The 27,466-nt window shown below is 39.3% G+C and overlaps 1 pseudogene; it reads left to right on the plus strand.

The window, feature by feature from the left end:
• Positions 1 to 409: 409 nt before the first annotated feature.
• LOC149121428 (vomeronasal type-2 receptor 116-like) lies at positions 410 to 27,466 on the plus strand (annotated as a pseudogene).

Consider the following 27,466-nt stretch of genomic DNA (forward strand, 5'->3'; position numbering starts at 1 on the left):
TAGAAAGGTTTCCATCGGTTGGTTTACTCCACAAATGGCTGCAATTATCAGAGCAGGGCTTATTCAAAGCCAGGGGCTAGGCATTTCTTCCCATCTCCACAGGGGTTCAGGGGCTCAAGGACTGGCGCCATACTCTCCTGCTTTCCCAGGCCATAGCAGAGAGCTAGATTGGAAGAGCAGTCAGGGCTAGAATTGGCACCCACAAGGGATTAACCTACTGAGCCACTAGCCTGCCCCTGAAAAGCATAAATAATGCCTAAAAATTTCATAGATGTCATTTTTATATGTTGTCATCAACAACAAATAATGAGTATTTGTCTAAACTAGCTCAGTCGGGTATTTTAGAAGGTCCTTGTGAATCAGAAATAACTGAACGGGGGATGATGTTACTGTAAGTTTCTCACCAGATATGGATCAGTGTGTGAAGTGTCTGGATCATCAGTATGCCAGCACAGAGCATGACCGCTGCCTGCAAAAAGCTGTGGCCTTCTTGGCTTATGAAGACCCATTAGGAATGACCCTGGTCTGCACAGCTCTATGTTTTTCTGTCCTCACCACTGGGGTTCTTGGTGTCTTTGTGAAGCACCGAGACACTCCCATAGTCAAGGCTAACAATCATTGTCTCAGCTACATCCTGCTCATTGCCCTCATCTTCTGCTACCTCTGTTCCTTACTCTTCATTGGTCATCCCAATACAGCCACCTGTGTCCTCCAGCAAACCACATTTGGAGTGGTGTTCACCGTGGCTGTTTCCACTGTCCTGGCCAAAACTACCACTGTGGTTCTGGCCTTCAAGGTCACTGACCCAGGGAGAAGGATGAGACAGTGGCTGATATCAGGGTTACCTAACTCCATTATTCCCATCTGCTCCCTGATCCAACTGGCTCTCTGTGCCATCTGGCTTGGGACTTCTCCTCCCTTTATTGACACAGATGCACACTCTGATCATGACCACATCATCCTGGTGTGCAACCAGGGCTCTGTCACTGCCTTCTACTGTGTCCTGGGCTACCTGGGCTCCTTGGCCATGGCAAGCTTCACTGTGGCTTTCCAAGCCAGGAATCTGCCTGACACATTCAATGAAGCCAAGTTCCTGACGTTCAGCATGCTGGTGTTCTGCAGTGTCTGGGTGACCTTCCTGCCTGTCTACCACAGCACCAAGGGGAAGGTCATGGTGGCTGTGGAGGTCTTCTCCATCTTGGCCTCCAGTGCAGGTCTCCTAGGCTGCATCTTTGTCCCCAAGTGCTACATTATTCTCCTAAGACCTGAGAAGGATGCTTTGAAAGGATTAATGGATAGGATAATTTCCAAGGAAATGGATCTTCTGAAGTGTAGCTCTTAAGGCTCTCGCAGTTTTCCATGGTTAGAAACAAAAATTCAAAAAACTGGTTTTGCATTCTGATGTTATAAAATAACTTGCAGAATGTAACGACCTTATGAACAATTTATACTTGTCTTAAAATATTTTCACTCCGAAGGACCAATTCACAGAAAAGAAAGGAAGAATGGGACAAACCTGCCATCTGCTGATAGGCGCTGAAGATGTCTAAGTGGCCCAGCGTTGGTTCTGAAGAGAAGCCTTTGAGGCTCTCTCAGTTTCAAGGATTTGAAACTAGTATTTAAAAAACTGATTTTGCATTCTGATGCTATAAAATAACTTGAACATTTTAATCACCTTATGAACAACTTACATTTCTCTTAGAAACTTTTTAATTCTCATACACCGAATAACAAAACAGAGCTATAGGGGGAAAAACCATCTAGTGATATACTCTGAAGATATCCACAGTGGTACAGTGCTGGTTCAGGCCAAAGAAAGGAGCTCAGTTAGGTTTCCATGCGGGTGTCAGGGACTGCAAGAGGCCATCTTCCACCGCTTTTTCTGGATCATCAGCAGGGAGCTGGATTGCAAGTGGACAACCGGTACATGGCCTGGCACCCACATAGGATGTCGGGGTTACAGGTGAAGGTTATATCCACTACACCCCAACACAGGCCACAATCATCCTCTCTTATTCAAAATAATACTGTGTACAAATTTCTTAGCCTGGGTTTTAAGTTCACAAATAAAACCCATCTCAGATAAAGGCTCTCCTTGAATCTTTTCATTTCTGCATTTTCATTGTCAACTGGTCAACGTCGTAATATTCATATTTTAATAAAATGAGTTACATGTTTATTTGCTGTTTTCATTCATTCAGGGTCTATATTAACTTCAGATTTATAATATACTTGGAATATTTTCATGTAATCATTGGACATGTTAAATTATTTTAATATGTATATGCATTATCCAGGAAATTCTTAATTATGTTATCATTTCATATAGATTTGAAATGATGTGATAATCACACACCAAGTTTTCACTATATGTAGAACTGATTCTGCAAAATTCTTTTCCATCTGCTAATTTCTGCTTATTATCAATTTGGCTTTAGATTTACTTTTGCCAATACCAGACATAAGAAAGTGATTTTTATATCTTCTTCAGCAGAAAATAATTAAACAAAAAGTAACAATTTTAAAGTGAAGTAATGGCATTTGGACCATTCACTTTCTTGTGCAACTGTTATCTCTGTCATATTTTAAAAATATTTCCTTTGCTACAAATCAGGTTCCTTATCCATTAATGGTCACTCTCAGTTCCTTCTCTTGAAAGTCACACAACCACCACTCTGTTTGTTTCCATGGATTTAATGTCCTGAGTGTTTTGTATAAATTAAATATTAGACTCTGTGGATTTAGGTGGCCTTTGATTTTGCATGGTGTTTTCAAGGAGCATTCACATCATTGCGGGTATCTACATTTTTCATGACAAACTGATAATTCCTTGTAGTAATTCATTGAGTTTTGTGTGTCCAGTTAACCATACACTGACTTGTGTGTTATTTTTCACTTTGGCTGTTTGGAGACACTCACTGATGTTCAAGAGATTTTTGCATATTTTCTAATTTTGGAGTGTACCATTAGGTGTGGGATGTTTTGGTCATCAATGAATTTTATGTTGAATTTGCTAAGGAGGTGACAACTCTCTTCCATACCATATGTGTTGTAACTTTCTAGCATGGTTTCAAGATTCCAAATTCCCTATGGCATCTCTGACACCTGACAACTTTGAAAGTTTTTATAGCCAGTTAGTGTTTGTGAAGTAGAGGCTCCTTCTGGTGTGGAACGGCTTGTCCATACTTATTACTGATTAGCATCATTTGTAATGTCCTTTGGTCATTTATTTATCTGTGCAGAAATATCCATCATATTATATTCCCATTGTTCATGAATTATATTTTGTTGTTACTTCTGCTTTCTAAAAATATATTTTCTTGTTTGTAAGTTACTCAATTTGTTTATATTTCAAATTTTACTTGATGTATACAAGTTTCATGAATATCATATATACAGTTTTAGATCACAGAGATACCTCCCACCTATCCATTTGTCCTGTTCTCAAAAATCTGAAGGTTCTTTTTTTAAAAAGATTTATTTATTTTATTTGAAAGAATTAAACAGAGAGGAGAGGCAGAGAGAGAGAGAGGTCTTCCATCTGATGATTCACTCCCCAATTGGCCGCAATGGCCAGAGCTGTGCCGATCCAAAGCCAGGAGCTCCTTCCAGGTCTCCCATGATTTGGGCCATCCTCCACTGCCTTCCCAGGCCACACAGAGAGCCAGACAGGAATTGGAACAGCCTGGTCTCAAACCAGTGCCCATATAAGATGCCGGCACTTCAGACCAGGGCGTAATCCCACTGCTCCACAGCGCCAGCCCCAATCTTATTCTTCTTCCTCCTCCCTCTCCTATCGCCACTCTTAATTTTTGCAAAGAACTGTTTTCTGGTTTACTTTATACTCAGGAGATTAACCTTACCATATGTAATGTGTTCTACAAATGGTATGAAGAAACCAACACTATTCCTCAAAATAAAGACAAAGGCTATAAAAAAAAAAAAAAAACAAACCATGGAATCTCAAATTGTCAATTTTACTCCAACATTACATTTAGGCACTTGTGATGATGGATAAGAGAATACATATGGTTTATGTCTGTTTTTGATACTGGCTGATTTCTCTTAAGTATCATGGTTTTCAGCTGCATCAATTTTGTTGTGATAGACAGGATTTCTTTTCTTTTTTTTTTCCTGCTGATTAATATTCTTAGAGTATATATACCATGGTTTCTTTATCCAGTCAGCTATTGATGGATATCTGGGTTGATTCCATTTCTTAGCTATTTTGAATTAAGCTGCAATGAGCATGGGGGTATAGATGACACTTTTTTGTGCTGATTTCATTTTGTTTGAGGAGATTCCTAGGAATCAGTTGGATGGGTCATATGGCAGATCTATTTTCAGCTTTCATAGGTTTGTATACTGTGTTTCACAATGACTGAATCAGTTTATATTCCCACAACCTGTGGATGAGGGTACATTTTCCTTCAAATCCTCTCCAGCACAGGTTGTTTGTTGATTTCTGTAGGAGAGCCATTTGGACAGGTGAGGTGAAATCAACCTAAATGCCCATCAATGGAAGAATGGATAAAGAAACTATGGATATGAACTCTATAGAATACTACAAAGTGGCAAAAGCAAAAAATGAAATCTGGTTATTTGCAACAAAATGGAGGAATCTGGAAAACATCATGCTCAGTGAAATAAGCCAGTCCCAAAGGGACAAATATCCTATGTTCTCCCTGATCTGTGACAACTAACTGAGCACCTAAAAGGAAACCTGTAGAAGTGAAACTGACACTAGGAGAAGCAATGACTTGATTAGTGCTTTGAGCAACAGTTTACTATTTTATTCTTTTTAGTATTTTCTTTTTCTACTTAATACCATTGGTTGAACTCTTGAATGAACATTGAATTATCCTTAGGTGTTTAAAGTTAACTGAAAATTGATCCTTGTTAAAATAAGAGTGGGAGGGGCCAAACCTGTGGTGCAGCAGGTTAATGCCATGGCCTGAAGTGTCAGTATCCCACATGGGTGCCGGTTCAAGTCCCAGCTGCTCTTCTTTGGATCCATCTCTATTCTATGGCCTGGGATAGCAGTAGAAGATGGCCCAAGTTGTTGGGCCCCTGCACCCACGTGGGAGACCTGGAAGAAGCTCCTGTCTCTTGGCTTCCGATTGGTGCAGCCCCGGCCGTTGGGGCCATCTGGGAAGTGATGCAGTGGGTGGAAAACCTTTCTATCTGTCTCTACCTCTCTCTGTAGCTCTGTCTTTCAAATAAATAAAATAAGCCTTTCAAAAAGAATAAGAGTGAGAATAAGAGATGGAGGAGATATACAGTTTGGCACATCCTCCCTCGGACTTATCCCTAAGGGTAAAGCGAAAAATGTGTCATGGGACTCAAAATCACATTAAGTTGGCAGATATAAACACCGTCTTACTAGTTAAAGTGATCAGTTTAAGTTCATAATTGATCATAAATATAGGATTAAGTGTCAAAGGATCACATAAATAAGACCAGTGTCTGCTAATAATAATTGATAGAATTAAAAAGGAGAGAACAATCCAACATAGGATGCTGGATACACAGCAGACTCATAGAATTACAGATGCCCTAAACAGCACTTTGGCCTCAGGATCAGCCCTCAAGGCATTTGGATTTGGCTGAAAAGCTTATGAGAGGCATGGAAGCATGGAAAGCCAAGACACTGTAGCAAAAAAAAAAAAAAAAAAAAAAAGCCTAAAGAAAGATCTCTGTCAGTGAGATCCCAGCGTAAATAATGGGCCATCAAAGAGGGAAGTACCTTTTTCTGAAGGGAGGAGGGATCTTCCCCTTTAATTATGGCCTTGTCTAAATAAGATTGGAGTTTGTGAACTGAAGAGGCTTCCAGGGGCTAGTGCCGTGACTCACTTAGTTAATCCTCCACTGTGGCACTGGTATCAAGTATGGGTGCCAGGTTCTAGTCCCGGTTGCTCCTCTTCCAGTTGAGCTCTCTGCTCTGGCCCAGAAAGGCAGTGGAGGATGGCCAAAAGTGCTTGGGTGGCTGCACCCACATGGGAGACCAGGAAGAAGCAGCTGGCTCCTGGCTTCAGATCAGCATAGTTCCGGCCACAGCAGCCATTTGTGGGGTGAACAAACAAAGGAAGACATTTCTCTCTGCCTCTCTCTCTCTCACTGTCTAACTCTATTCATAAAAAAATAGGCTCCAAAGCCTTGGCAACTCATGACGAAAGCCTCAGGTGATTACTGACATCATAAATAAGAGTGTCAATTGTTAAATCAAAAACAGGAGTTACTGTACACTTGCTTCTATATAGGACCTCTGTCCTTAATGTGTTGTACTATGAGAATTAACGGTAAAACTTATCTTCAAACAGGACTTTATACTTTGTGTGTCTGTGTGGGTGCAAACTGTTGTAATTTTACTTAGTATAGAGTTGATCTTCTGTATATAAAGATAACAAAATGAATCTGAGTGAAGAATGGGATGGGAGAGGGATTAAGAGATGGATGGTATGCCGCTGGGAGGGTTGTTATGGGAGGAAGAACCACTGTAATCCAAAAGTGGTACTTTTGAAATTTACATTTGTTAAATAAAAGTTTTCTATGAAAAAAAGAATGTAGAAGATATGTGATAAATATGAAAGAAATAGTTAAGCAAAAAAATGATGAATAGATCTGGGTGCCAAATTTTTTGAAATTCATGCATAATGTTTCATAACACACATTTTCAATACATTTTCGAAGACTTCTCATTGCATGGAATTCATCCTTTCCAGTCCCAACCTTTATTCAGTGAATCTTGTGCATTCAGATTGACTCTACTTTTAGTTTCTACACATTAGAGAGAATGGGAGATGTTTGCTCTCTGATTTAGATTTACTTTTCTTGTTTAACTGAATAGACAACAAGTTTTGTCATTGTACTGGTAATAAATCTAACTCATCAAGACATTATATTTTCAATTTTATGCAAGTCAGTGAATTTTCTGTGTTTTGTGTCTATACTTCATCTCAATTTGCATGAGCCTGTATTCAAAATCTCACTAATGGCATCAGAGCAGTGACTAGGCAATGGAGAATGTGTTTTGCTTAAAATATTAGGGAACTCATTGATAGAAGTTTGAGTTTAGGAAACTTCTGAGTGGAATAACAGAGTTCTCTTCCATGCTCTCTTGTTTCCCTCCTCATTAGATTTACTCCATTAGTGATACCTCACACTGATATGCAAGCACAAATGATTAGTCATTGTTGATCATCATTACTGCTTGCAAGACATGCTATCCATTTTGTTCAGTTGTGTTGTGCAGTCTCTTGGTTGTGCAAAGCGTTAAAGATATGTAGCTGCCCTGATGGTGTCCTACATGAGTCCTTAAAGTCATTTACATTCAAGAAGTACAAGTATCTGTATGCATCATCCTGCCCTTGGTGTTTGTCGTGGTGGGAATAAAGTGATGACTTCCAGCTAGTATTGTCTGCCTTATAGTAAAAAGTGAGAAGTCCTCAAATAGTCCCTAGTTCTCATGAGAGGATTAACCAAGGTTTTAGTGTGAAAACAGATTACCATGAGATTACCATGGTTAACAGCAATGTGGAAGGGTTTCATATTTTACAACTGAAGATGTGATGATTTGACATACAGAATGAAACTCCTGAATTCAGGGTGATTACTGGTTCCACAGTGCTTGAGAATCAGAAGGCCTATTGGGTATCTTTGTAAACAGGATCTGCTTTGGGTCTGTGTGGCATCAAGGCAATGTGTGGCTCCCCAGAACATGGGGTCTGGAGGCTGCCCTATTGTTCTTTGGGTCTTTGAAGTGTGTTACACTGGATTTTTCTGGTCTGAAAACTTTCTGAGAAACTCACCTGATGCCTCTCTTCATGCCCTCTGATGCAATCCAGGTACATAATTGCCAAAAGTTCATGGAGAGGTTTATTGACAAAGCCCATGGACCAAATGTAACTAATAGAATTTATGCCCTTGAGTCTTTGTACCCATGGACTTGGAGGAAATACTTGCACCTGGGGTGAAGAGGATGATTCACAAACATGTTTTCCTTCTTGTGTTTTTCATCAGGACAGAAGCCCTGAGCTGCAGAGCCTCAGGGTAGAAAGGGTTCCAGATTCTCACATGGATGAATGGACAGATGGTAGAAAGAAATCAGATTGAGCAGTATTAAAATGGCTTGATGCGAGGAATCACACACACACACACACACACACACACACACATGCTATTTGTATGCACATGCATGACCCTTCAAGTTCCACTATGGTTGTGTCCTAGGGTTTTCACAGACTTTGAAGATGTTCCCTTTGAATTTTCTGTTGCTCTTTTTGCAATTGTGTCTCCCTGTGACTTGTCATGATGATCAGAACTGCTTTTTCCAGATGGAACGGAGTTATTACAAGGATGGAGATATTGAGATTGCTGCTTTTTTCCCCATTTACATATACCTTGTGGACAGAATGATTAATATTTTCAAAAACCATGTCACATTCAAAGGGTAAGTTCTCTTTGCCATAATCATTTTCCTTGATTTACATAATAGATGCTTGCTATTGGGTCTGCAGATGGATAGACACATGCATTGTGTGTCCCTGCCCTTTCCATTTCTGTCCCACCTAAAAAGTTCTGATAATTAACTTGGGGCATGTGGAAGACATTTCTTTCTGCCTGGCACATTCAATTGTTCAGGGAAATGTTATCTCATCATAGGAGAAAGGAGAGTCTGGTTGGGATCTTCTTGTCCTTCGCTGTCCACGTTCATCAGCTCAGGGGCCTATTGTGCCTCAGTAGCAGGTTCTTACAGAACCCATGCACTGAAATGAACAACCCTGAGTTACATGAGCTCTTCCACATGTGCTCACAATCTTTTCTGCTACATATTAGATTTGGGGCCATGAGCTCACTTCATTTCTTCTACAGTCAAAAAGAAGAAAAGATATTCAAGAAAGTAAGATTTTACTAGGTAAAAGTAACCTCAGGCCACAAGTATAATAATAATTGTATATTAATGATGAATATACCCATAAGAACTGTAATGGTTGGAATCTACACATTCAGGATGCACCCCTGATTCTTTTTCTGGAAAAATACATTTCAGAAGAGGGATTATTCTGCTCTTCCCATCTTTAAGATAATGTCTACCTGTAGCTAAATATAAATGTTTCATATATATTTATATAGGAATATTTCATGCCTCCAGAATATAGTATCTTGTAGGACAGTGAAATTGTTTTCCTCACATCTGTTTATTTTGGTGCTAATTTCTAATTGGTTTCTACTGTAAGCTATAAAAGTAGGTTGATGATACATAGATCTTTGATAGAACGTAGATATTAGGACATATATCATTGCAGTATCATTAAAGCCAATGGAATTTAGAACTACAGTTGGTGCCACAAAGGTGAGACAACTGATCAAGTATTTTAGGCATTTGTCCTAAGTTCTATCCAGAAAAAATCTAATGGATACCAGCTTGGTATAATGATATTATTCACTTCACATGATTTTTATGAATTTGCCTATTTTGATAGTGCACATGACATCCCAATTATGAAATATTTATTTATTAGTAGTAGTGGTATTTCCCATGGTTATGCATGCAGTACATCATTTACATGTACCCTAAATGATGGAGACCAGAAGAGTGTAAATTTCCCGTAGTAGGAATAGAGTCTATGAATAGAGCCCAGGTTCCTCCAAGATGTATACCTTGCCAACTGGAGATCATAACCAAATCTTAGCAAACCCAGGAAAAAATGCCTGTGTTAAAAATACTTGGGAATATAATATAAGATTCAACAACTTTAGAATACCCAATAATTATTTATAAACTGTTCTTAGAGATAAGAAACACAACATAAAACAGATTGAAAAGGCAACTCTCAAAACTGCACAGTGTGTCCAAAAATCTTTTAGACCTTTTCTACCAATGGCAGCGGGAATAAGAAATGAGAGGTTAAGGAATTGATGGAAATGTAAAGAATGAGGAGGGGAACAGAGAAATATGAACTACAAAATGGAATATTATTTGATACTCTTAGCAAGAATTTTTAAAGTTCTTCATTCTGTACACAAAGTATGAGTGAAATATTTGGATAACAAATATTTATAGAAATGAGATTTATATAAAACAATAGATATTGAGCAACTCTTTACATGGTAATGGATACCTATATGTAAATATATAGGCAGAATATGTATATAATATGCATGCATACATACATATTATGTTGCAACATGAACCAAGAAAAGAAAAACTGTCACTTCCTCTGGAGCACACAGTGACCCTTAATATCAGTGTACATGACCTAGTCTATTCATAATGACTCAACACACAGTAAATCTGAAATACATACAAGGGGCTCCTCATTGACACACTTTGTGAAATGTCAGAACCTGGAAAGTAGAAATGCTTCATGTTCTTTGCATGGAAGGATATTTATGTTTGGTTCTGAAGGGAAAATTGGGTGAATAAGGCCAGTTAGGAGTATATACTTATACCACTGATAATGATTTACTTTCATATATACCTAGTGTTCAAAATAAATGCATGACTGTCTTAGTTGTAAAGCATTACAAATCCAACCTGGGAGTGTTTCAGGCTTTTCTAAAGTGTCCCTCCCTTTTCACTGATTTCCTTCTTTCAAGCTCTGAATCTGATTTCATTTTCCTGGCTTTTGATGGTGGTTGATGGGTGAGTTTGTTGGGGAAGAGATTTTTCAGGATAAATCCAGACTTACATCTACCATTCTCAGTGCTTTGACGTCATCCTTCTATGTGATCACATAGCCTTCAGTTGAGTTACTCTCTTTTCCCATTACAACCTGCAGCCTTATGATCATAGGACTCCTATTTCAAGAAGCATATAATGATGTGATAAGATGAAGCATCATTGCAGTTTCCGAATATAGGAGTATTTGTAGAGGCAGTGCTAAAGATGCACCTTTCCTTGTCAAGTATTCTTTGAAACATGAATGTTATTTCTAGGTGTGCATAAACTTTTGAAAGGGCATTCCAGAGCATATTATAGTATTTAGATATCAAATATAAAAACTTAGAAGATGTAGTTGTTTCCAGAGATGATTTAAATTGATAGGTTTATATTAAAAAATAAGATCATTTTCTTTGGCTGCATGGACAGCCATGTGATAACATGCTCAAGACATTATAATGTAAAAGCAGATCTTATTTTCAGAATCATTTAGGCTGGGAGACCGAGGTCAAGGGAGTAGCAGCTATGGTGCTGGTGAGGACATGTGTCCTGCAAATGCAACACTCTTAACACGCTGTCCTCAGCAAATGTGCAGATAATCATTAGAACATATGAATCTTTGGCCAAGACCAATCCATCTGTTACAGTTATTACAGAAGAATTGATGATAATCTGGATTTGAGGCTTCTCCCTTAAAGATCCTTGTGCCTTTCATACAGGTTTCAGTCCAAAAACTACCAGTATGTTCTGGCCTTGGTTTTTGCTATTGAGGAGATCAACAAGAACCCCCAGCTTTTACCCAATGTGACCTTGGGATTTGATCTCTATAATGTCATGCACAGTGACATGATGGTGATGCAGAATCCCGTCATCTGGCTTGCAGGACTAGAAGAGGATGTTCCTAATTACATGTGTAGGAAATGGAGCAAGTCTGTAGCTGTAATATCAGGAACAAGCATTGCTGTCCAAGTAGGGACACTGCTGGAACTCTACAAAATTCCACAGGTGAGTGTGTAAGTGAAAGAGAGGGATAAAACACATCACCTGAGGTGCCTGACTTAGACCCAAAAATTTAAGTGACAGAACCAAATACACTTGCCACAGCATGTGATCAAAAGCGAAGGCGTATAGAGAATAGGTGGATCAGCCACATATTATCAGAAGCAGAGTGTTGGCAAGTGAAAAGGAGAAATGTTTTCCTTAATCTGTGAATGTAATGTCTCAGGAACTAGGATGGTTTCATGCAGGGGGATGAGAAAAATGAAATATTCTAAAATCTTGTGATGCTTCCATCATCTGCTTAATTTCTTCAGGAGTAAGATAGTACACTATGGCAATATCCTTACACATATTTCTTGCATTTTCTCTTAGCTGACTCTTGGGTCTTTTGAACCACTTCTGAGTGACAGTGGTCAGTTTCCTTCCCTCTATCAGATGGCCCCCAAAGACACTTCTCTGGCCCTTGGCATAGTCTCCTTGATGCTTCATTTCAGCTGGACGTGGGTGGGTTTGGCCATCTCAGACCTCCCAAAAGGTATTCAGTTTATGTCCAATTTGAAAGTAGAGCTGCAGAAGAATGACATCTGTGTGGACTTTGTGGAATTGATCCCAGTCACTGAGGAGTCACGTTTTTCACTCCAGAATAGGTTTCATATCCAGATCCTAAAATCATCAGCAAATGTGGTGATTCTTTTCTGTGACACTGATTCACTCATAGGCATCAGCTTTCCAACATGGCAACGTGTAATGACATGGAAAGTCTGGGTCACCACCTCACAATGGGATTTTGCCAGCGATGAGCATCATATCCTGCTCCACTCATTCCATGGGACTCTCATTTTTTCACACAACCATGGTGAGATCTCCGGTTTCAAAAACTTTCTTCAGACAGCTAATCCTTCAAAATACCCAGAAGACATTTACCTCTTAAGATTCTGGTTATTGGTTTTTGATTGCTCAGTTACTGGGGCATCCTGTAAAACTTTGCAGAACTGTCCACTGAATGCCTCCTAGGAATCCTTGCCTCCACAACGTTTTGATATGAGCATGAGTGATGGGAGTTACAACATATATAATGCTGTGTATGCTGTGGCCCACAGCGTACATGAGATGCTTCTACAATTGTTAGAAATGCAGCCAGTGAACAATGGGGCAAAGCTGGCATTTTCTCCCTGGCAGGTAATTTGGTTTCCATTGTATGACATGTACTCCTGATGTGATCCCCTTAAGAGCTTCTGCTGGTGTTCAAACCAAGTAGCTTGGGAACATTTCTCCAATCACAAGATATATATGAGCCTCTGCTTGTAATTTGTCATAAGACACAGGGTTCCATTGACAAGTGGGAAGGTAACTTGGATAAGCTTCAGTGTTGTGTCTTAAAATGTACTCTCCCATCCTGTCAGTTTAATTAGGACTTGTGAATACCTAGACTCTGTCATTCTGTTTTCAGTCTCAATGGTAAAAAATTATTACTTTTTAGTGTCAAATGTTGTTGAGTATGTTCATCCACAATGTACATAAGACATCTCATTAAATTGCATATTTTTTATCCTGGTAACTGTACTACAGATGGTTGTCCTAGGTACACTGAGAAAATAAGTGAGTGTTGGCAGCATGGAGTCCACAGTTGGAAATGATCAGAATCTCACAGTTAGATATTTTTGATTGCCCTAGTTTTTAGATGAAAATGAGGGAAATCATACTTACTTTGATGTAGTTCTCATCGTGTTTTTAGTTTTAATTCATTGGGTAGCTATAAAAAGTTCCCTTTGTTTATTTGTGATTACAGACAAAAGGCTTTCTCTAACCTGGGTTTGATGTGTTATTGCTTGTGCAGTCTTCATGTGAATATGATGTATTTTTTCAGTTGCACCCGTTTCTCAAGAACCTCCAATTTACCAATCCTGTGGGTGACCTAGTGAATTTGAATCACATGACGAATTTGGAAGCTGAATATGACATTCTCAACTTTTGGAATTTTCCATATGGTGTTGGACGTAAGGTTAAAGTAGGACAGTTTTCCCCTTATGCCTCACAGAGCCAGAAGTTGTCTCTCTCTGAGAATTTGATAGAATGGGCCACAGGAATTACAGAGGTAAGTTGCACCTGATCATAAGGTTCACAATGCACATTGTTACCCACAATTCATATTGGGATTTGTGCCATTTGGCTTATTAAAAATACACTTAGAGACATTAAACTACACCCCTTCCAATCTAAATACTTTCTTATGTTTTTAGTGTCTGAGGTTGGACAGTACACACACTTGTTCCTCCACATGTTTTGATTCCATTTATTTAGAAAATCAAATTGGATGCAATCATTTTGTCAGAAATAGGTATCGACATCTTAAGAGAACAGGTTGTGCAGGACTTGAAAACCCTCTACTTGGAACAGAAGTAGCATTCCCAATATGACCAATATTCATTTGATTTTTCTCAGACTCCACATTCAGTATGCAGTGAGAGTTGCAGCCCTGGATTCAGGAAAGCCTCTCTGGAGGGGAAGCCTACCTGTTGTTTTGATTGCACACCTTGTCCTGAGAATGACATTTCCAATCAGACAGGTAAGTCAGTGCCAGCCTCATGGAGAAATTAACACCTGTTTCTTAAAATATTCCTCTTCTCCATGGAAAGAAAAGGATGTGGAGTATGACTGCTGAGAAGATTCTTTTCACCTTCTGGTAGAAGTTAAACCTTATATTCAGTAATAACCCTTAAAATGATAAAAGTTTGCACACTATACTTTACTGCATGTAGTATTTGCAAAATCATTTTGGTAAATTCACGTCTGTGTTCCTTGTACATAAATAGATAAAATGCTTTCACCTAATTCAAGCATAGCATGCTTGGAGTGAGAAAGCACAACTCTCATCAAACTGTGTGTAATTTGAAAAACTGTATTAGAAATTATACAGTATATCATGCTGAGGATAATACTCATCAGATATCATAAACGAGCTAACCTTAGCCTTGAGCAAAATCATTGCATATCAAAATATAAATCTTCAGGAACATTCCTATGCTTACACTCATACACACTCATGAGTAAAATTTATTTTGAAAGAATACAGGCTGACATCCATGGTAAGGACAGAAATCCTACATGAGGAGTAAGTGCACAGTGACTCCTGTTGTTGACTTAACAAATTGACACTCCTGTTTATGGCATCAGTAATCTCCCTATGCTCCAGTCAAGAGTTTCAAAGGCTATGGAAGCCTTTTGAGTTCTTCGACTCTTACCTTGTTTAGACAAGGCCATGGTCAAAGTGGAGGTTCTCTCCTCCCTTCAGAGAAAGGTACCTCCTTCTTTGAAGACCTGTTCTTTCCACTGGGATCTCACTCAGAGAGACATTTCATTTAGGTGTTTTTTTTTTTTTTTTCTCCAGAGTGTCCTGGCTTTCCATGCCTGAAATTCTCTCATGAGCTTTTCAGCCAGATCGGAATGCCTTTAGGGCTGATTCTGAGGCCAGAGTGCTGTTTAGGACATCTGCCATTCTATGAGTCTGCTGAGTATCTCCCTTCCCATGTTGGATCACTCTCCCCTTTATTTATTCTATCAGTTAGTATTAGCAGGTACTAGACTTGTTTATGTGCTCCCTTTGACTCTTAGTCCTTTCATTATGATCAATTGTGAACTGAAATTGATCACTTGGAATAGTGAAATGGCATTGGCACATGCCGCCTTGATGGGATTGAATTGGAATCCCCTGGTATGTTTCTAACTCTACCATTTGGGGCAAGTCAGCTTGAGCATGTCCCAAATTATACATCTCTTCCCTCTCTTATTCCCACTCTTATGTTTAACAGGGATGATATTTCAGTTAAATTTCAACACTTAAGAATAACTGTGTATTAATTACAGAATTAAACCAGTCATATTAAGTAGAACCAACAAAAAATACTAAGAGGGATAATGTATTAAGTTGTTCATTAACAGTCAGGGCTATGCTGATCAAGTCACCATTTCTCATAGTGTCCATTTCACTTCAGGAGGTTTCCTTTTTGGTGTTCAGTCAGTCATCACGGATCAGGGAGAACATATGGTTTTTGTCCCTTTGGGACTGGCTTATTTCACTCAGCATGATGTGTTCCAGATTCCTCTATTTTGTTGCAAATGACTGGATTTCGTTGTTTCTTACTGCGGTATAGTATTCTAAAGAGTACATATCCCATAATTTCTTTATCCAGTCTACCGTTGATGGGCATTTAGGTTGGTTCCAGGTCTTGGCTATTGTGAATTGTGCTGCAATAAACATTAGGGTGCAGACTGCTTTTTTGTTTGCCAATTTCATTTCACTTGGGTAAATTCCAAGGAGTGGGATGGCTGGGTCGAACGGTAGGGCTATCTTCAGGTTTCTGAGGAATCTCCAGACTGACTTCCATAGTGGCTTGACCAGTTTGCATTCCCACCAACAGTGGGTTAGGGTCCCTTTTTCCCCACATCCTCACCAGCATCTATTGTTGGTAGATTTGTGAATGTGAGCCATTCTAACTGGGGTGAGGTGAAACCTCATTGTGGTTTTGATTTGCATTTCCCTGATTGCTAGTGACCTTGAACATTTTTTCATGTGCCTGATGGCCATTTGGATTTCCTCTTTTGAAAAATGTCTATTGAGGTCCTTGGCCCATCTCTTTTTTTTATTTTTTTAACTTTTATTTAATAAATATAAATTTCCAAAGTACAGCTTTTGGATTATAGCAGTTGTTTCTCTCCATAATCTCCCTCCCACCCGCAACCATCCCATCTCCGCTCCCTCTCCCACCCCTTTCACATCAAAATTCATTTTTAATTATCTTTATATACAGAAGATCAATTTAGTATATACTAAGTAAGGTTTTCAACAGTTTGCACCCACACAGAAACACAAAGTGTAAAGTACTGTTTGAGTATTAGTTATACCGCTAATTCACATAGTACAACACATTAAGGACAGATATCCTACATGGGGAGTAGATGCACAGTGACTCCTCTTGTTGATTTAAGAATTGACACTCTTATTTATGGCATCAGTAATCACCCGAGGCTCCAATGCTGATCTTATTTAGACAATGTCATAGTCAAAGTGGAAGTTCTTTCAAGTATCATTTCCGAAATGAAAAGACTTGAAAGTCATTACTCTCCTCATTACAACAATAATAAGCTAAACAAAACAAATATCAACAGCTGCTCTGGGCACACTAAGGAGTTGCAGTTACAATGCAATGAGCACCCAGGAATCATCAAAGGTCGTAAAGATGGAATCACAGCTGGGACCTGCTTATCTGGAACAGAGCCCTGGCTGAAGCACTTAGACGGTAACTTTGTATGAAGGCAATTTTACCCAGTGGCTGGAGGCCATTCCTACCATGAATGGGAAACTCCCAGGCAACATGGACTTAGGGATCCAATACTTTGCTTTATCTTGAGGAATCCCACCAACTTTTCACAGTAGAGGGCTTAGAAACATCATTTATTAGCTATGACAGGGAAGAGGAACAGTAAGTAACCATTGTGAAATAGGATGAAAACCATCTTCTTATTTAAAGGCTTAAATGTGAATCGTTTAAATATATTCATTAAAAGATAAAGATTGACAAAGTGAGTATAATAACAATATTCGGCTACATCTTGTCTTTTGGACATTCACTAAATATACTGATTCAGACAAGTTCAAATAAAGCGATAGCAAAAGATATGTTAAAACTAATTGAAAGAAAGCTGGAGGTACTACACTAATTTCAGATAAATGGAATTCAGAACAAGGAAAATTATCAGAGACAAACAGGAAGATTACTTAATGATTAGGCAGCCATTGCTTTAAAACCTAGCAAATTTGTGCATACACCTAAATTCAGAACTGCAAAATACACTTCAAAAACCTACAGAATGAGGGTGGGCATTCTGGCAAAGCAGGGTACGCCACTGCTTGGGACACCTGTATTCCACTTTGGAGTGCTGTTTGGAATTCTAGATGCTCCCCTCTCAATCCATCTCTCTGTCTTTCTGCTGCATGATTGACCAGGATGGAATTCCTGGCTTAAGCCTGCCCAGCTCCAGGTATTGCAGCCATTTCAAGTGTGAAACAGTGAATGGAAGATCTCTCTCTCTTTCTGTTTCTCTCTCTCTTTCTCTCTCTCTCTCTTGCATGCGCGCGTGTGCTCTCTCTGTCTCTCCCCACTCCTGCTCTACCCAGACACCCTAACTTTCAAATAAATAAATATTTTTTAAACATTGACAAAATTTCAAGGAGAGAGAGAAAGTTCCACTATTATATTTGGGAACATCAATCTTCCATTAATTGGCTGTGCAAAAATGCAAAAAACCAGAAGCATAAATTTGGCTTTAATAGCCTTATCAATTACTTTGGTCTAATAATATTTACAGAATTCTTTGTCCAACAAGATCAAGCTTCCATGGATGGACCACAGTCTGGACAACAAAATACACCTGAAACTGTGAATGTTCACAAAACACATGAAGAATGTTCCCAGATAATAAATTTTAAGAAATTGTAACAAGAAAAACAAATGAAGCATGAAAAAGAAAAGGAATGAAAATTGAAGTGTAAATGAATAATATTGAAAAATAGGAAAATAATATATGAAAATCAGCAAAACCAAAAGATACTTCAGTGAAATAACAAATTCATAAACCTCTCTCCTTACTCATTAAGAAAAGAGAAAGACAGAAATTACCAGTATCAGAAATCAAAGAGTGGCCATCATTGGAAATGAACATTAATGTTCCATGGAAACTTAAGGATAATAAGGGGCTACTAAAATCACTATGCACAAAAATTTGATAACTTAAATGAACAGAACAATTGCTTGAAACACAAATTGTCAATACTTACACAAAAAGAAATATAATCAGTCAAGGCCCATTTCCTTTAAAAGAATTGAATCAAAGATGCATACTTCTTCCCACCACCACCAAAAAAAAAAGGAATGAAAATATCAGGCAAGGGTAACTCATAGTTGAATTCTACCATACATTCCAAGTACAAAAAAGGACAACTCTCTACCATTTCCTCTTGAGATCTGAAGTGTAGATAATAATTTATAACTCAATTGGTGAAATCAGCATTACCTTAATGAAAAACTTGTTAAACTTCTAAGAAAGGAAAACTATAGAAAAACATTTCACATGAACAAAGATGCAAAATAAAAATAGAAAGCAAAATAATAATAGGTAAAATCCAACAATTTTATGTAGTACAAGCAAGTGGTATTTATCCCACGTAAGCAAGGCTGTCAGCATTTAAAAAAATCAATAAATTGGACATACTACACAAACTGCAAAAATGTTAAATGATTACATCAACTTTTGTAGAAGATATTTGGCATAAAAAAAACTGAGCAAACAAGGAACAGAAGAGAAATTCCTCATCTAGATAAAGAATATCTACCAAAACCAGCTTTAATAGTGAAATTGGACAGTTTTCCCTTAAGTTGGAGAAAGGGGGAAGTGTCTTTTTCTCACCACTACTTTTCAATATTATGGTGGAATTACTAGACAGTGCAGTAACACAAAGAAAGGATACAAAATGCATACATATTGGGAAGGAAGACATAAAACTGCTAGCAAATGTCATTATTGCATGTATAGAAAATTCAAAAGTACATTATAAGTACCCCTGGAACAATGTTAGTGTAGCAAAGTGGCAGATTACATGTACAATTTCATTTTTGTTCCATGTATGGGTAAGAGCTAGGATTTGAAATTTAAAAACAAAATTAAGCATCATTTAAAATTGCATCAGGTTAAGAAGCAAATCCCAATCGGTGTCTTTTAACTGGACAGTTCAGTCCATTAACCTTCAATGTGACTAATGAAAAGTGGTAACTTTGCCCTGCCATTTGCCAAAGATAAGTTCTAATATATGCTTTGAATTCCCTGTGATCTTTTGCTGTGAGGTTTCCTTCCTTTATCTTCTTTCATATTGATGACCGTGTTTCTGTGTTTCTGTGTGTAACACATCTTGAAGCATCTGTTGCAGGGCTGGACGAGTGGCGACAAATTCTTTCAATTTCTGTTTGCTATGAAAAGTCTTTATTTCACCTTCATTCACAAATGATAGCTTTGCAGGATATAATATTCTGGGCTGGCAGTTTTTCTCTCTTAGTACCTGGGCTATATCTCACCATTGCCTCCTAGCTTGTAGAGTTTCTGATGAGAAGTCAGCTGTGAGTCTGATTGGCGATCCTCTGAGAGTAATCTGATGTTTCTCTCTTGCACATTTTAGGATCTTTTCTTTATGTTTCACTGTGGAGAGTTTAATTACAACGTGTCATGGTGAGGATCTCTTTTGGTCGTGTTTATTAGGGGTTCTGTGGGCTTCCTGTACTAGGATTTCTCTGTCCTTCTCCAAACCTGGGAAATTTTCTGCTAATATCTCACTAAAAAGGCCTTCTAATCCTTTCTCCCTCTCCATGCCTTCAGGAACTCCTAGAACCCGAATGTTGGGTTTTTTAATAGTATCCTGAAGATTTCTGACAATATGTTTTAGATTTCTAATTTCCTCTTCTTTTCTTTGATCTGACTGTATCCTTTCCTGTTCTCTGTCTTCTAGGTCCGATATTCTCTCTTCTGCTTCACCCATTCTGTTTGTAAGGCTCTCTATTGTGTTTTTCATTTGATCTATTGAATTCTTCACTTCAGTCACTATCACAGTTTCCTGTTGTACTAATTGTTTTGTTTCATTTTGATTCCTCCTTAATATTTCATTTTCACGAGAGAGATTTTCTATCTTGTCCATTAAGGATTTGTGTAGTTCCAGAATTTGTTTTTGAGAACTTCTTAATGTTCTTATCAATTTTTTGAGATCTGCTTCTTGCATTTCTTCTATGTCATCATCTTCATAATCTTGAATTGGGGTGTCTTTTTCATTTGAGGGCGTCATGGTGACTTCCTTGTTTTTATTACCTTGGTTTTTGCGTTTGTTATTTGGCATATTGGAGATATTTGGTTTCTTCACTGTGGTGCTTTTTCTTGTTATACTATGACTCTAGATTAAGTGGACTATCTGTTTTTGATGGAGGCTTAGGGCTTGAGATGGGTGTGGCACCATTTTTTCCAGATCTGAGAAGAATGTCTTTGGTATCCTGATTGGAATTGCATTGAATCTATAAATTGCTTTTAGGAGAATGGACATTTTGATGATGCTGATTTTTCCAATCCATGAGCATGCCAAAGGTGACACTCCCAGGTTAGGCATGGTAAATCTCTCTCTCTCTCTCTCTCTTTCCTTTTTTAATTCAAAAGGGAAGTAATTCCACACAGCTGAACGAAGTTGGAGGTAGTTATCTGGCAAATGATATACCCACAGGAGCCAGAGATCGGAAGCTCTTTCCCAAGGACCACACAGGGAATCTGTTCGGCCCTCAGAGTGGGCTCAAATTCTCCTTCAGTCTCCCACTGGGTTGCCAAAGTTACGGAATTGTAGCGTCTCTGGAGAGTACTCAGGTGAATTCTGTGAGTTCTCTCCCCCACCGTCTCTTTTTTCACAGTCTCAGTTCAGTAGCACCACACATTTACTAGTTCCTAATCTCCTGTTAATTCACCCCACCCAGAGTCAGGTTTTTCTGCTAGGCTCAGGGCCGGTGCAGACCTGAGGTCGCTCTGCTTATGACGTATGTCCAAGATGGCGCCTGCTCTTTGTCTTGCTCGCCATTGAGAGGTGAGCAGAGAGAGAGAAACCCGTGTCCGTACCAGTCACCTTTTTTTTTTCTCTCTCTCTCTCTTCCAGTTAGCCTGGTGAACTTCCCCCCCCCCCCGGGGGGTCGTTCCCTCTAGTCTCCTCTCTCCGCTTGCCTGCCGGTGTTTCGGGCTATTGAGGTTCAGCTCACCTCGCGTTCCAGCACTGGTGTGTTGAGTCTGCCGCTGGAGTCCCGAGCTATGGGCTCCCACGCTCCCCACGCAGGTCTGCTGTGAATCACACGTTCCGGAAGAATTTCTTCTGCTGTTTCCTCCCCTACTCTTCCTTGAACCTGCAGTATCTCCACTTTTATTAAACTATCTCTCCCCGGACTATCAGTGTGCTCCCTTCCTATTCCGCCATCTTGGAGCGACTTCCTTGGCCCATCTCTTAAGTGGGTTGTTGGTTTTGTTTTTGTTGAGTTTCTTGAACTCTTTGTAGATTCTGGTTATTAACCCTTTATCTGTTGCATAGTTTGCAAATAGTTTTTCCCATTCTGTCTGTTGTCTCTTCACTCTCCTGACTGTTTCTTTTGCAGTACAGAAACTTCTCAATTTGATGCAATCCTAATAGTTGATTTTGGCTTTGACTTCCTGTGCCTCCGGGGTCTTTTCCAGAAACTCTTTGCCTGTGCCAATAATTGAAGGGTTTCTCCAATGTTCTCTAATAACTTGATGGTGTCAGTTCGTAGATTTAGGTCTTTAATCCATGTTGAGTGTATTTTTGTGTAAGGTGTAAGGTAGGGGTCTTGCTTGATGGTGCTGCACGTGGAAATCCAGTTTTCCCAGCACCATTTATTGAATAGAGTGTCCTTGCTCCAGGAATTGGTTTCAGATCCTTGATCAAATATAAGTTGGCTGTAGATGTTTGGGTTGATTTCTGGTGTTTCGATTCTGTTCCATTGGTCTATCCATCTGTTTCTGTACCAGTACCATGTTTTGATTACAACTGCCCTGTAGTATGTCCTGAAATCTGGTATTGACATGCCTCCACTTTGTTGTTGTTGTTGTTATTGTTGTTGTTGTTGTATAAGATTGCTTTAGCTATTCGAGGTCTCTTGTGCCTCCATATAAATTTCAGCATCATTTTCTCTAGATCTGAGAAGAATGTCTTTGGTATCCTGATTGGAATTGCATTGAATCTATTAATTGCTTTTGGGAGAAAGGACATTTTGATGATGTTGATTTTTCCAATCCATGAGCATGGAAGATTTTTCCATTTTTTGGTATCCTCTTCTATTTCATTCTTTAAGATTTTGTAATTCTCATCATAGAGATCTTTAACGTCCTTGGTTAGGTTTATTCCAAGGTATTTGATTGTTTTTTTAGCTATTGTGAATGGGATTGATCTTAGCAGTTCTTTCTCAGTCATGGCATTGCTTCTGTATACAAAGGCTGTTGATTTTTGTGCATTGATTTTATATCCTGCCACTTTGCCAAACTCCTCTATGAGTTCCAATAGTCTCTTAAAAGAGTTCTTTGGATCCTCTAAGTAAAGAATCATATCGTCTGCAAAGAAGGATAGTTTGACTTCTTCCTTCTCAATTTGTATTCCTTTAATTTCTGTTTCTTGTCTGATGGCTCTGGCTAAAACTTCCAGAACTATATTAAATAGCAGTGGTGAAAGTGGGCATCCCTGCCTGGTGCCAGATCTCAGTGGAAATGCTTCCAACTTTTCCCCATTCAATAGGATGCTGGCCGTGGGTTTTTCATAAATTGCTTTGATTATATTGAGGAATGTTCCTTCTATACCCAATTTGCTTAGAGTTTTCATCATGAAAGGGTGTTGTATTTTATCAAATGCTTTCTCGGTGTCTATTGAGATAATCATATGGTTTTTCTTTTGCAGTCTGTTAATGTGGTGAATCACATTGATTGATTTGTGAATGTTGAACCATCCCTGCATACCAGGGATGAATCCCACTTGGTCTGGGTGGATGATTTTTCTGTTGTGTTGTTGTAGTCTATTGGCGAGAATTTTATTGAGGATTTTTGCATCTATGTTCATTAGGGATATGGGTCTACAATTTTCTTTCAGTGCTGCATCTTTCTCTGGCTTAGGGATTAAGGTGATGCTGGATTTATAGAAAGAATTTGGGAGGATTCCCTCTTTTTCGATTGTTCTGAATAGTTTGAGAAGAAATGGGATTAGTTCTTCTTTAAATGTCTGTTAGAATTCAGCAGCTGGCGTTGCGGCTCAACAGGCTAATCCTCCACCTAGCGGCGCTGGCACACTGGGTTCTAGTCCCTCTTGGGGCACCGGATTCTGTCCTGGTTGCCCCTCTTCCAGGCCTGCTCTCTGCTGTTGCCCGGGAGAGCAGTGGAGGATGGCCCAAGTGCTTTGTCCCTGCACCACATGGGAGACCAGGATAAGCACCTGGCTCCTGCCATTGGATCAGCATGGTGTGCCGGCCATGGCGGCCATTGAAGGGTGAACCAATGGCAAAAGTTAGACCTCTCTCTCTGTCTCTCACTATCTACAGGAACATCTTAACTTGTTTGATCAAATACTGCCAGATATTTCAGCAAAATGAACTTGTAAGACACTGTTGTTGAAATAAATTCACACATAGAAATTTTAAACAATGTAAACCCAACAGTATTTTTAAATAGGTTACATTATGCCCAATGTCTTGCATAAAGTGTAATTCAGTTTATAATCCTTGAAAAATAGTAATAAGAATGAGCATTTCTGAAGAAAACCATTTAATAAATTTAAGTTATCTAAGAATTATAAAAAAAGAACAAAACAACACAAAATGCCAAAAAGAAGGATCAGTTTTCAATCCTAAAGTGTATTTTAGAATGCCAAAAACATGGAAGTTATGGCTGAAGATTGTATACAAAGTTGCAGAAAGAATGTAACTTCTGCAGGAAATTACCCATTGGTCTCTTTGTGTATATAATAAAAATGAAAGCCATGCAAGTTATTATAAAGGAAGATTTAAAATGGCATCATTCTCAACTGATATTGGGATGGTGTAATACAATCAAAAATCAGTAATTGAGTTAAGTAGTGCTGGAATACTAGATTAAATACAAAAAGAGGTATTTTTGCTTATCAATTCTGGAAAACAAAGCTCTGAAAGATGAGCACATGTAATGTCTCAAAAGTATGAACTATCCAAAAATAAGACCACCTAAACTTTGGAAGACATCTGCAGGTTGTGACAACTGACATTGATGGAGAAATGTATGGAAAAAGAAGCGGATACTGGCAGAGATGGAGATAAAATTCATGTTCAAGAATAAAAAGGCAGCAAAGTGGAAATATGCCAGTAGGGTTCAAGGTGATCTACAGACAGACTTTGATTACAGGCAGCATCCCAGTGTGTTCCTTGATGGAAATTTGCTCAAGGGTGGCATCTTATCCAGAAAGTATCAAGTGTACAACTCTTCTGTGTTTCTCTAGAGCTTAATCATCTGTTTTCTAATGGTGATCTCTCAATCAGTGCTTGCCCATAGAATGACTATCCAGATGCTACCTTAGAGACATGTGGTTTAGTGAGATCGTTGTGTGCTTTCTGTGCACCCAAAATTCACAAAGTCAATCTCCCAGTGCATGACACTAAGAGTGGGAACCTGAGGCCAGTGCTGCATCATAGTAGTTGAAGCCTCTGACTGGGATGCCAGCATCCCATTTGGGCAGCGGTTCCAGTCTCAGCTGCTTCACTTCCAATGCAGCTCTCTGCTGATGCTTAGGAAAGCAATAGAAGACAGCCCAAGTTTCTGAGTCCACAACATGTAGGACACCCAGAAGAAGCTCCCATTTATTGCCCTAAGACAGCCTAGTTTCATTTATTGCCATCATTTGGGGTGTGAATCACTGGTGGAAGATGTCTTTCTTTCTCTTTTTCACTCTTTTCCTTTCTCCCTCTCTTTTTCTCCCTGCCCTCCTGTCCTACTCTATCCCTCTCCCTCTCTCTCCCTCATACTTCTCTGCCTCCTTCTGAAACTCTGCATTTCCATTAAATTATAAATAAATAAAAACACTCATTAGAAATAAAGACTGGGGCCCTTTGGTCATTGATTAGGCAATGAGAGTACAGAGGGAATAACACCAATAAAACAAGGGCTCACTGCTGTCATGGAAAGCCAAGACTCTGGCCAAAAAATAGCCTACATGGAGGATCTCTGTGAGACCCCAGTGGAAAGAAATGATCGTCAAAGAAGGATATACTCTTCTCAGAAGGGAAGAGAGAACATCCACTTTGCTTATGGCAGTGTCCAAATGCTGATGGAGTCTATGGTTACAGAGGACTTCCATAGCCTTGGCAGCCCATGGCAAGAGCCTTGGGTGATCACTGATATCATACGTACAAGTGTTAATTGTTAACGGAAAAACGGAATCACTGTGCATTTATTCCCCATTTAGGAACTCCATCCATAATGAGTTGAACTGTGACAATTGACTGCAATTTTTTCTCAAATTGTACTCTATATGTAGTGTGTCTGTGTGGATGCAAACTCTTGAAATCTATATGTTATATGGAGTTGGTCCTCTGTATATAAAATCAAATAAAAATGTAACATAATGAAGAAGGAGATGGGAGAGGGTGAGGGAGGTGGGATGAGAGTTGGGATGGGAGGTTGTGTTTAGGGGAAAGAAACACAATATTTCTAAAGTTCTATCTATGAAAAAATGCATTTGTTGAATAAAAACTTTAAAATAAAAAATATGAAAAAATGCAATCACTACATAAAAACTTAAGAAAACAAGGAGTGCTGCTTGCTCTTGTTGAAAGTGAGGATGCAGCAAGCATGTGCCATATATAAAGGTCAGAGTAGTCTTTATAATACATGGAAACCTCTGGAATCTTGATCACCACTTCCAAGTGTGGAGAAACCATGAAGAATGAATTAGTGGTGTTAAAATGATACAGGCAAAAAAGGTAGGATTTACAGCACCAGGAGTAGTTTGAGAGAGTAGCCTGTAGGGCTTTGTTAGGAGAAAAAGTACATGTACTCATCAGTATGCAAGGTAGTTAGAGAGATGAAGTAATAACTCTGGCTAACATGAGGAAGATGGGCATGAATAATGGCTAATAATTTCCTAGATGTTATTTTATATGCTATTTCAACATCAAATTAGGGCTATTTGCCTAAACTATCTATGTCCGTTATTCCAGAAGGTCCTTGTGAATCAGAAATAACTGAACTCAGGATGATGTTCTTGTACGTTTCTTGCCAGATATGGACCAGTGTATGAAGTGTCTGGATCATCAGTATGCCAACACAGAGCGAAACCAGTGCTTCCACAAAAAAGTGACGTTTCTGTCTTTTGAAGATCCCCTGGGGATGACCTTGGTCTGCACAGCTCTGTGCTTCTCTGTCCTCACTGCTGTGGTTCTTGGGGTCTTTGTGAAGCACCGAGACACTCCCCTAGTCAAGGCCAACAATCGTTGTCTCAGCTACATCCTGCTCATCGCCCTCATCTTCTGCTTCCTCTGCTCCTTATTGTTTATTGGTCGTCCCAACACAACCACCTGTGTTCTCCAGCAGACCACATTTGGACTGGTGTTCACCGTGGCTGTTTCCACTGTCCTGGCCAAAACTATCACTGTGCTTCTGGCCTTCAAGGTCACTGCCCCAGGGAGAAGGATGAGACACTGGCTGCTATCAGGGGCACCTAACTCCATTATTCCCATCTGCTCCCTGATCCAACTGGCTCTCTGCGGCATCTGGCTTGGGACTTCTCCTCCCTTTATTGACACAGATGCACACTCAGAGCATGGCCACATCATCCTGGTGTGTAACAAGGGCTCAGTCACTGCCTTCTACTGTGTCCTGGGCTACCTGGGCTCCTTGGCCATGGCCAGCTTCACTGTGGCTTTCCTAGCCAGGAATCTGCCTGACACATTCAATGAAGCCAAGTTCCTGACGTTCAGCATGCTGGTGTTCTGCAGTGTCTGGGTGACCTTCCTGCCTGTCTACCACAGCACCAAGGGGAAGGTCATGGTGGCTGTGGAGGTCTTCTCCATCTTGTGCTCCAGTGCGGGGCTCCTGGGCTGCATCTTTGTCCCCAAGTGCTACATTATTCTCCTAAGACCTGAGAAGAATGCTTTGAAAGGATTAAGGGATAGAAGAATTTCTAAGGAAACAGATGTTCTCAGGTGTAGCTCTTAG

The sequence above is a fragment of the Oryctolagus cuniculus genome, chromosome 16 (genome assembly GCF_051225735.1).
Source record: "Oryctolagus cuniculus isolate XC-2025 breed Fujian yellow rabbit chromosome 16, ASM5122573v1, whole genome shotgun sequence".
NCBI classification, from domain to species: Eukaryota; Metazoa; Chordata; class Mammalia; order Lagomorpha; family Leporidae; genus Oryctolagus; species Oryctolagus cuniculus.